Raw genomic sequence first — 12,983 nt, 5'->3', positions numbered from 1 at the left:
GTTTTACCTTATTTACTAAGCTAAGACAAAATTAACTTGAAAAGTGATAGAAGAAGAGACCGCTAATACAACCTTAGTTGCACAGCAAATATTTGGCGGACTTTAGAGGCACATACTGGACAGGCAAAATCATTAAGTTAAAAACATGTATATTTTATTGAGAACATGTTAAAATTAATCAAAGGAGAAGTGAAATTGTATGTACATATTCAGCATATTAAAATCCAAACTATACACGGAGAAGAGACCTCCATATAAATTTCAATTGGATATACAGACATTGTGCGTGGTTCATTGCAAAAGGTAAGTATTGTTGTATTAGTCTGGGAAGGTCGACGCGTTTCGCTTTACGCTTCTTCTGGACCTCAGACGTTTAAATACTCTCTTAGCAAAATAAACAAATTATATAATTAGTAACCAGTATACATTCATCAAATATTTATATTTTTACATTTGTTCATATAACGGCTTCAAAGGATTAAATGCACTCACCAACCTCCTGTGATGCAAGACACTGTATAGTCCATGGCAAATCAGCGACCAATGGGAGCTATGAAGACGGTGGGGGGGGCGACCACCTATATTAGAAAACAGTAAAGAGTATATTACATTTCAAGAAGTATTTTCTAGGACTGGTATCCCAGTTGGGAATTTATCCCATAGTTACCTATGGTTCCAAATTAATCTTGAATAAGGTGATAGTTCCCTTGCAAAGTGAACAACCTTTTTGCCTCACTCGACCCCAATGCATGCAGCCTTTGGGTGCTGTTAATAAATTAATCCTGACAATCTATATTCCATCCAAAATTAACAACACAGACAAATTATTTCTAAATTGTCTCATAGCAAGCACATCCAGATGCAGTATTAACACAGATTAATATATCCATGGTATACTATGCTGCATGTAGATGTAAACCCAGGCTGAATACCAATATGTTTGCTAAACACTGTGTAACACAATTATCATAAAAATAGATAAATAAAATACTTGGTTTCACATTTTTTTTTAAATCCTTTGTTGAAGTTTCTTTAGTGCTACAGATCTCCTGCAGCCTCTTGCCAGCTACTTCCTGACTACAAGCACTTCAGGGATGACTGAAAGTATTTCTCAGGGTGAGTTTCCTGAACTTGACAGTTGACCATGTCTGCATAATGTGTATTGAAACAGCCAATTGTTGTTCCATCATAAGCCCATGTAATAATTGGGGATAAGCTGGATATACCTGGGTTTGGTTCACAAGAGGTTCGATGAACTGTGCTGAAGTTCTAAACATTAATTTGAACCTTATTGAGGTCAATGAGAGATGAATATTTAAAATCAGTTCCGACCATTTTTAATACTAAGGACTGTCAAACAAATATAATGGGGGGATGGGAATTTCCCTAGCAGACACGTACTAACGCAAACACAATTTAAACAAAATACACTTTGGTGTGATGCATAGATTTTATTAATGCTTAAGCCCCCATTCAAACCTGTGCGAATTGCAAATTTTACAGATCCAAATCGCATGACAAATCACACCCCCTATTGTTGGCAATGGAACTGTTTAAATCAGTGCGATGCTGACTTTGCAGTGCCGAACAGATTTGAAAAAAAATGTTCTTCCACTATTTTTGCAGATTTTATTTGCATAGACATATGTGCATAAAGTTACACAGATATCAGCCAAGTCGCAATGACATGCGGCTTTAACCACTTTAAGACCGGAAGGATTTGCCCCCTTAATGACCATGCGTTATTTTAACTGACAATTGCGCGGTCGTGGGACGCTTTTACCCGAATAAAATTTATGTCCCTTTTTTCCCACAAATAGAGCTTTCTTTTGGTGGTATTTGATCACCTCTGCGATTTTTATTTTTTGCACTATAAACAAAAAAAGAGCGACAATTTAAAAAAAAAAAAAAAACAATATTTTTCACTTTCTGCTATATAACATTCTCGAAAAAAAAAAAATAAAAAAATTAATTATTTTTAACATTTTAGGCCAATTGGTTTTCTGCTACATTTTTTTTTTTTTTTTTGGTAAAAAAAATCGCAATAAGAGTATTTTGATGAGTTTGCGCAAACGTTATCACGTCTACTAACTACAGGAAAGATTTATGTCATGTTTATTTTTTTTTTTTTTTACTAGTAATGACGGCGATCTGCGATTTTTTGCAGGACTGCAACATTGCGGCTGACAGATCGGAACCCTAACTGACATTTTTTACACTTTCAAAAATATGTAAAAATGACACTGGCAGGGAAGGGGTTAACCCTATTGGTCATCAATGGGTTAAATGTGGTCCTAGGGGAGTGATTCTAACTGTGGGGGGCATGGCTTGTGAAATGACCATAGAGACATGTGATCCTATATAGAAGGATCACATGGGCTCTATGATCATTCCAGGGAGAAGAACGGTCAGCTGTGTTTACGACCATTCTTCTCTCTCAGCAGGGAGCGATCGCGGGTGTCAGGTGGCAATCGTAGCCGACTGACCTGTGCATCGGCTTCCCTGCTGCCGAGTGGGGGAGAAAGCCTGCCGCTGGTGGCACGCGCTCGCCCCCTAGCTTCCCACGTGGGACCGAGGTAAGTCTACGTCAGTTTGCGTAGGAGAGCCACCCTGCCCCAATAAAAAGGCGGCGGGTGGTTGGTATGTGGTTAAAATAATGCGATTTCAAGTGAAGCTGCCCGATTTCAAATTCGGATTTGGTGTGAATGGAGGCTAAAGCCAAACATGAAAAATGCCAAATTCCTTGAAAAAAACTTGCTTGGGGAATGCCTTCAACTTGCGTGTGAAGAGGCATCTCCATGGCTGGCCCAAGACATTGTGCTGCCTGGGTTCAAAAATAAAATGCTAGCCCTCAGCCTCCCCCCCCCCCCCAAAAAAAAAAAAAAAATCACACCCACTAAAAGGCCCCCACATCCATTATTTTATATCATGATAACTAAAACTAAAATTAAATTTATTGGGAAGTCAGAGTTATATACAACAGCACCATGTCTAGATGCACAATTGTATGACATACCATTATGTTCAATTCCAAACCACAAACTCCAGTATGTGAGACTGGCCCTGGGCACCCCTGTTCAATGTATACAACCTACAGCAAAAGTGACATTTACAAATCAAAAAGTATCATTTAAATTGCCAATAGGCAGAGATGTATAGTAACTAAGTAGAAATACTTCACTACTGTACTTAAGTACCGAAAGGCGGTATCTGTACTTTCCTGGAGTATAATTTTTTTTCTCCTACTTCCACTTTTACTTTACTACATTTTTTCGATGATTTCAATACTTCTACTCCGATATTTTTTTTTTGTGCTGCATAGTTACTCGTTACTATTATAAAAATTACCACTGCCAGAACAGTAGATGGCAGGTTTCATGAAGCTCAAAACGTGTATTATCAGCGCATACGAAAATAAATGCTACTGTATGTATAAATAAAACCTGCATTTGAAATAATAAAAAACAATATGATGTTCAAACTTTTTACTTCTTTCTTTAATAACTACATAACACAGTACTTGTACTTTTACTTTCAGTACTTGAGTAGCAATTTTTTTTTCAAAACTACTGGTACTTTTACTTTCAGTACTTGAGTAGCAAAATTAAAAAAAAAAACTACTTGCAATACTTAAGTACAAAAAATGTTGAATACTTTAGTACTTCTACTCAAGTCACTTTTTGATCGAGCACTTCCACTTCTACTCAAGTCACTTTTTGATCGAGCACTTGTACTTTTACTCAAGTATGGGTTTCGAGTACTTTATACAACTCTGCCAATAGGTAACATTTTCCTGCCAGCCTGGTGTTCATTGTAAAACAATGGCATGGGGGCCTACCCTAAATACATGTGTAAGAGATAAAACTAGAGCAAATTCTTGTAAATCCACATATAACCGGAAAATATCATATATATTCTCTTATTTTATAACCACCTCTTTTTCTTATGACTAACGTAATATTAAAGGAATATAAGGAAACCTAGAATATAAATTGGCCAACTAGTGATTTAGCATAAAGACCTACAATCATGTAAATTAACCTGTATGCTGGAAATTCTATACTAAAGTGCTATAAGTAAAATAAATAAAAAATATGTATCTTAAAAATGAAGAAAGATCTCCTATAGTGTGCTAATGGTTAAACCATGCAAAAAAAATCTCTTATAGTAGTGTGAAATACATCCTAAAAAACTTTTTTGTGCAAACCTAACACCATGTAAATATTATATTGACAACCTGTCCACAAGATGTTTTGTGAGTGGTTTTGCATAATTGTTAGCACTAAAGCACTTTTTTCATTTATATACTGCCATCTTGTGGACAGGTTGTCAATATATAATTTTTACATGGTAGGTTTGCACAAAAAAATTTTTTAGGATGTATTTCACACTACTATAAGAGATTTTTTTCCATGGTTTAACCATTAGCACACTATAGGAGATCTTTCTTCATTTTTAAGATACATATTTTTTATTTATTTTACTTAAAGCACTTTAGTATAGAATTTCCAGCATACAGGTTCATTTACATGATTGTAGGTCTTTATGCCAGATCACTAGTTGGCCAATTTATATTCTAGGTATCCATATATTCCTTTAATATCACGTTAGTCATAAGAAAAAGAGGTGGTTATAAAATAAGAGAATATATATGATATTTTCAGATTATATGTGGGTTTACAAGAATTTTATCTCTTACACAGTTCATATGTAGTACATCCACAGTCATCCAGCAGCAGTTTCCTTTGTAACCCTGATTATACATTTAAGACTCTCCTATCCAAAATAGAGAAAACATCCAGGGCACTTGATTTGAATATTTTTCTCTTCCTACCCTAAATACATACTAGACCTTTCGTCCTGGTTCACACTATCGCGACTTGTCAGGCGACTTGGCCGCCTGACAAGTCGCGGTCCAATTGTAACGGTTCTAATAGGAGCGACTCAAGTCGCTCCGACTTAGAAAATAGTTCCTGCACTACTTTTAACCGAAGTCGTGTGAACCGACTCTTAACCCTTTCACTGCCAGAGGCGTTTTTGTGTGTTTTGTTTACACGATTAACCACTTCACCACTAGAGGATTTTGCTGTCGTACTTCTGGGCCACTTTTTGCGATTCGGCACTGTGCGAATTTAACTGACAATTGCGCGGGCGTGCGACACCGTACCCAAACGAAATTTGCGTCCTTTTTTTTTACCCACAAACACAGCTTTCTTTTGGTGGTATTTGATCACCTGTGCGATTTTTACTTTTTGCGCTATAAACAAAAAAAAGAGCGTTTATTTTGAAAAAATAACAATATTTTTAACATTTTTTTATATGAAATTCCCCCCCAAAAAAATGTAAAAATCAATTTTTTTTTAAATTTTTGGCCAATTTGTTTTATGCTACCTATGTTTGGTAAAAAAAAATCACAATAAGCGTATTTTGATTGGTTTGCGCAAAAGTTATTGTGTTTACTAACAAAGGGAAAGATTTCTGTTATTTTTGGTGTTTTTTTTTAACGCATAATGACGGCAATCTGCGATTTTTTTGCGGGACTGAGACATTGCGGCTTACAGATCGGACCTTTGACTGACATTTTTGACACTTTTGGGGGTACCAGTGACATTACTGCAGTAATCAGTGCTATATATATGCACTGTTACTGTAAAAATGACACTGGCAGGGAAGGGGTTAATTTATGCTTGGTAGAGGGAGGGGTTAATGTATGCTTGGTGCTTACTAACGTGTGTGGGGGGAGGTGACTGTGTGACACAAGGACAGATCGAGGGTTCAACTATGCTGAACCCTGCAATCTGACCCTGCCTGTCACTTAGGAGATCCGCCCGCTTGTGTTTACGATCGGGGAAGAGTGGCGGTGATCGCCGCTGCTCCTCCCCTGGCCCGACTCCCGCTGTGACTGAATACAGCGGGAGCGAGCCTCCGGCGGCGCGTGCACGCCGGCGAGAAAGGGGAGTGTCTGGCGACGTAGGTCTACGTCCCCAGACGTTAACGAACCACTTTGCCGCAGTAGGCTCAACGTGAGCAGACGGCAAGTGGTTAAAAAAATATTTTAGACCTTAAGATTAAGCAAATCTCCAAACATTATATATTTTCTGATGGCAGATATCCAAGAGTACAAAATAGAGATAGTTTCAGTTATGTATGTCACAATTTTAGTGCAACAGTTTAGGAAGCCCAAAATTTCAGTAAAAAAAATACACTAAAGTTAATTTTAGGGTAAACAAGCGTACAAAATAGATTTTGGGTAAAATATAAAATATGAAGTGGAAATGTGTAAAAAAGAACACACATGTCGAACCTTAAAATTGCATGCACCTGTGAAACAGTGACAAACTTTGGTATATATATATACAGTGGTGATCGAAAGTTTGGGCACCCCAGGAAAACATTTGTATTAATGTGCATAAAGAAGCCAAGGAAAGATGGAAAAATCTCCAAAAGGCATCAAATTACAGATTAGACATTTTTATAATATGTCAACAAAAGTTAGATTTTATTTCCATCATTGACACTTTCAAAATTACAGAAAACAAAAAAATGGTGTCTGCAAAAGTTTGGGCACCCTGCAGAATTTATAGCATGCACTGCCCCCTTTGCAAGGCTGAGACCTGCCAGTGTCATGGATTGTTCTCAATCATCGTCTGGGAAGACCAGGCGATGTCGATCTCAAAGGTTTTAAATGCCCAGACTCATCTGACCTTGCCCCAACAATCAGCATTATGGGATCTACTAAGCAGTTGTCTAGAAAACTGAAACTGAAAATAGTTGACGCTCACAAAGCTGGAGAAGGCTATAAGAAGATAGCAAAGCGTTTTCAGATGTCAATATCCTCTGTTCGGAATGTAATTAAGAAATGGCAGTCATCAGAAACAGTGGAAGTTAACCTCCCTGGCGGTATGATTATGTCAGGAATTATGTAACAAAAGCGGTACAATTTTTTGATATTTATAATTTATAATATTTATAATATATATATATATATATATATATATATATATATATATATATATATATATTTATTATAAAATATAAATATTATATTAATAATAAATATATTATAAAATATTAAATATATTATAAAATATAAATATTATAATATATATAATATATATATATAATATATAATATATATTAATAATATAATTTATAATTTACAATTTATAATATTTGATATTTTTCTGATACTAAGGTGATACAGTGTAATTCTCTCAGATTACACGGTATCACCTACTTTTTATGTGTGTGTGTTTTGTGCAACATTTGAATTTCCCTCCTAGTTCCGCTCCCATGCACCATTGCTGCTGCAGGGAACGGAACCAGGAAGTCATCAGAGCGACGGACGAGCGTCGGTGTTAGCTCATTTACGTCAAGAGGCAGGTATAAGATGATTCACGACCCTTCAGTCCTAACTCCCCCTGTGTAGTGAATTTCCCCTCGCTGGCCAGGAGATGCAACGACACATAGCAACTTAAGCTTAATGTAGATACATCTAATTTATTTCAAGTTTGGCTCACATATTTAAAGGAAATTTGAGCGGCAAAAAACAGTTTAAACCAGTTACAATTCATGGGTCAACTTAACAATAGAACATATCTCCACCAAAACAATACATGAAAAGGCCCTTGTGTTCCCCATACATCTCTGTCAATGTGGGGTGTCTCGTGTCTGAAATTGCGTTTGCTCCGTCTCTGTTCAGCTGTCTGATGTGTTAATGTAAGCAATTGTCAATTGTGTTCAGGTGTTGTCTGTAATCTCTATGCGAAGCCTAACTTGTTAAGTGTCCAAATGAATGAATGAAAGGTGTTTAATATGTAAACACCTATCAATGTTTGTCGTCTATATGCAAAAATCCAACTGCCAAGGGTCAAAGGATGTATGAATGAGGTGTGTTAGAATGACTCGTTAATGTCATTGCAAGAGCCCACTAGCTGAAATATACCATGAACTTTAATATTTAATCAAAGCACATTGATACACTCTTTCAACCCAACCTTTGATCCCAACCTTATTCATAAGGGTGGGGTCACCTAGAGTCTGTGAATAGCACTATGTGCCCTCCTGGGATATATGTCCAACTATGAGTCCCACATGATAGTAACCATCCCTTAGGGAGCTGGACATTCTTGACATACCTGGGTTGTGTTATTGTATGAGTGCATGTCATATTATTGTTAAACTGACTTGCACAAAACAGGTGACATTATATTCTAAGGTGTATGTAGGCTGGCGACTTGGTTGTGTGCACATAGGGATATAACTTCTTAGAATTCTATCAAATCAAAAACAGACATGTTCAATGGGGAGGGCCATAGCTTGCAAGAATCTATGGCCTGAAAATCTAAACTCCATATTATGGCAATAAAGTCACTACAAATAGGCCATGGCAGCACATACCACCTGTTGACTATAGCATGTGAATCTTCAACATCTCCTAAAGCCTTTGCCAGGAAAGGGCAAAAATAAACCCCCCATTCAATGGGAGGAAAAAATTCCCTTTCGACCCCGTATCATCAGAGCGGTCAGACTAAATCCCTGGCAGCTACAAAGTTAAACAATGTCCTTGGCAGTCTGTGGAAAGAAAATCCAAAATGATGAAAGTTCCTTGTCCTCCTCCTGGTAAATGCTCAGATGTAAGTCCACTCTTATTAAGCCACCAATCGGAAATGATCTGCATCTTCCTCAGGCTCTCATCTTCTGGTCTGTTCCATCCCATCCGGTCTGGTCCTGGTCCACCTCTCGATGCTCGGTACAATCTCCGGTCCGCAGTCGTGGGGTCCAGAGGTGGGGTTTCCTTCAGTCGCGATGCGTGGATCCAAACCGGGGAGTCGTCTGTCAATACCGCTGTTCTGGTCACTGCTTGAACTGTCGCAGGAGGTCCGTAGGGTGGGTCTAGCGACGTCAGCTTATGGGGGGGGCCTTCACCAGGACTCTGTCTCCAGGCTTGAATGGGTGGGTCGGTGCACCTGTTGGCAAAGGAAACGAGAGCGAAATATCACCATAATCACTGTTTAATTTTCCAATTAATTCTGCCACATATTCCTCTTGCATCTGCTGCAGATCTCTAGGTATGAGAATTTAATGGATTCATGGGGTTGGGAAGGGTCTCCCCATCAAAATTTCAAAGGTAGATAGCTTGGTTTGTGGGTCTGGAGTCATTCTGACTTCAGCAAAAATAGCAGGTAAGTACAAAGACAAGAACTTGGATAGCACAGAATACAAGTTTTACAAGAATGGCAGGAGTATATTGCGGCACTGGGCTTCTGGTTTTACAGGCAGGCAGCAAAATAAATGCTAGTAAGAACCACTTGCAGCACTGGGGTTTAGGGCTTACAGGAAGGCAGGTAATTTTAAGACAGGAAGGATACCTAATTGACAGGGTTTGACTTCGAGGACCATTAATATGCAAAGCCTGGGGCAATGAGTCACCTTAGAATGAAAAGAGATGGCTTTGTTGGCAATGCAGCTAATTGAATTAACAACAGGAGGTTACCTTGTCTTAAAGTTTAAATCTTAACAATACCAAAGTAATCTTAACAAACAATGTAGTAACACTGACATAAATTCATTATAATTCTTAGCACACTATAGGTGTAATAATAGAGCAACAATTTATCCAATTCCATACTATTCTTCCATCTCACAATATAATAAAAACTTTATAAGACAGGAGATGCTTAATTATCTAAGGCATAGAAACTCATTAATGCCAGAGCTCATACATGTCAAATTAGAACACATCAAATATCTGACACCCAATAAATAAGAACTTTCTAACACCCATAAAAACAGTTAAATCAATCAGAAAAAAACAATTTGGAAACAATACTCCCATTGGTGAGTTGTCGTTGAAGGCTGTGATCGTCCTTCGCTCTGAAAGTCTCAAATCAAATTTATCTGAGAAATAAGCATCAAGAAAAAATTTAGAAACAAAACATTATACTTTCCTCCTAAAAATAAACCAACGGTTAGAGGAATTTAGCATACAGTAAGCATGTCAAACATTTTCCTTCCTAACAGTGCACTTCTCTAATACCAAAAATTGTTGACGTCAAATCAATTATTACCGCGTGGATTTCTATATATTTTTTTTTGTTATGTTATACCATAAATTTAAAGAAAAAATTATTATTGTTCACCATGGTTAAAAAATGAGCAGCTCAAAAATAAACATTAGTAATTTCCCATTTGGCTACAAGAAATTATACGTCACCATTTTTCACCCATTTGGAACATTCTTCAAAAACTGTTTTTTTTCTACAAAAGCGAAAAATGATAGTTAATACACATCTGCATATACGATTAACAGTACTTTCCTCTTAAAATTTACTCGGCTCAGTCAATTTGCATGACAATACAGCTGTTTACACTCCCTAGCCTTTGCAATTACCTGTGTCAAGGACAGGGTGGGGGGGGGGGGGGGGGGGGGTTGTGCTGAAAAGGCACCAATTTTTTTGTTTTAAAAAGTCAGTGATAAAGATAAAAAGTCAGTGATAAAAACCTCAATGATAAAGTTCAACATTGCTCACGATCTAAGGATAGAAATACAATTTTAGTCCTTAAGGTCACACTTTACACACCAAATATATATTTTCTTGCTTCCAAAAGCTGCCATGACCAGCATAGCACGGATTTGTTACCTTTTAGTTGTACTTGTGGCAAAGTCACATCACTTTAAAACATAAGTAATAAACACAAAACAAATCATTATGCAACCAGTATTTATTCAGTGTTATGAAATGCTTTGCTGATACATCACTTTTAGGAACATTATTAAAACTAACAGAACATAACGATCCATGGATCTCACACACCTCTACACAACTAAGGTTGCCCATACACGATACAATTCTCATACAATTTTCTAAACGTAAATTTCATTTTTTCCTTTGGGATTCTCCTTACCTTGAGAATTGCCCATTATTCTAAGCTCAGAATATAAAGTGAGATTAGCTGAGTTTGAAGGTTTATATATATATATATATATATATATATATATATATAGGGATGGTGAGGTCAGTATTTAGACTTTATTGGAAAACCTAGTTTCCAACTTATGTGGTTTCCTGCGTCTTTCTAATCAGATTTATATACACCCAATTTATGGTTTGTTTTTTTAACTATCCTCGGTGGGCAAGTTTATACCTTCAAGCTCAGCTTAATATCACATACAATCTCCACATACATCTATACCAGTGGTTCTCAAATCCGGTCCTCGGGACCCACCAACAGGCCAGGTTTGCAAGATAACTAAATTACATCACAGGTGATCTCATTTGCTTCTCAGTGATTGCAGTATTCTAGTCTGCATCCCCCAAGGTAATACTTAAAATCTGGCCTGTTAGTGGGTCCCGAGGACCGGAGTTGAGAACCACTGATCTATACAATGGCATGCAATCATATATAACGACTAAAAATACACTTAAATGTCTATACAGAAAATATACAATGTTTAGAGGGAAAATTCACTATCACACACAGTACTGCTTTGTAACCGGGCATCAGGCCCTGGGGCATCAGACCCCTCTTATCTTTGGAGCATCAGACCCCTATTTTCTTTAGGAATATCAGATTCCTGGGAGGCACTAGAATAGCGCTAACTGGGTACCGTTAATCTGCTCTGACAGTATAGGGTGGCAATAATAATAATAATAAAAATAATTACTCACCCAGTACTGTGTATGGCAGATCCAAGCTTCTGACACCAAACTGTTAGCTCATTTACGTCAAGAGGCAGGTATAAGATGATTCACGACCCTTCAGTCCTAACTCCCCCTGTGTAGTGAATTTCCCCTCGCTGGCCAGGAGATGCAACGACACATAGCAACTTAAGCTTAATGTAGATACATCTAATTTATTTCAAGTTTGGCTCACATATTTAAAGGAAATTTGAGCGGCAAAAACCAGTTTAAACCAGTTACAATTCATGGGTCAACTTAACAATAGAACATATCTCCACCAAAACAATACATGAAAAGGCCCTTGTGTTCCCCATACATCTCTGTCAATGTGGGGTGTCTCGTGTCTGAAATTGCGTTTGCTCCGTCTCTGTTCAGCTGTCTGATGTGTTAATGTAAGCAATTGTCAATTGTGTTCAGGTGTTGTCTGTAATCTCTATGCGAAGCCTAACTTGTTAAGTGTCCAAATGAATGAATGAAAGGTGTTTAATATGTAAACACCTATCAATGTTTGTCGTCTATATGCAAAAATCCAACTGCCAAGGGTCAAAGGATGTATGAATGAGGTGTGTTAGAATGACTCGTTAATGTCATTGCAAGAGCCCACTAGCTGAAATATACCATGAACTTTAATATTTAATCAAAGCACATTGATACACTCTTTCAGTCGGGGATCTCGGCGGCGATCACAGCAATGGGAGATCATCGCTGGATCGCCAGGAGAAGGTAAGGAACCCCGCTGCAGGCTCTGCACATCTACCCTGAGCGTGACTCTGGGATACCGATAGTAGCATGAAAAAACCACCCCGAGTCACGCTCGGGGTTACCGCTAAGGGAGTTAAAGCAAGATCTGGAAGACCAAGAAAAATATCAGACAGAACAGCTCGCAGGATTGTGAGAAAAACAATTCAAAACCCACTTTTGGATGCATGATCCCTCCAGAAAATTCTGGCAGACACTGGAGTTGTGGTACACTATTCCTCTGTAAAGAGATACTTGTACAAATATGGTCTTCATGGAAGAGTCATCAGAAGAAAACCTCTTCAACGTCCTCACCACAAAAATCAGCGTTTGAACTTTGCAAATGAACATGTAGACAAGCCTGATGCATTTTGGAAACAAGTTCTGTGGACCGATGAGGTTAAAATGGAACTTTTTGGCTGGAATGAGCAAAGGTACGTTTGGAGAAGAAGGGGCACAGAATTGAATGAAAAGAACCTCTGTCCAACTGTTAAGCATGGGGGTGGATCAATCATGCTTTGGGGTTGAATTGCAACCAGTGGCACAGGGAACATCTCACGA

The sequence above is a fragment of the Pelophylax lessonae genome, assembly GCF_965119305.1.
Source record: "Pelophylax lessonae genome assembly, chromosome: 3".
In the NCBI taxonomy this organism is placed as follows: domain Eukaryota; kingdom Metazoa; phylum Chordata; class Amphibia; order Anura; family Ranidae; genus Pelophylax; species Pelophylax lessonae.
The sequence above is the reverse complement of the archived record's forward strand: the minus strand, read 5'-3'. Positions refer to the sequence as shown.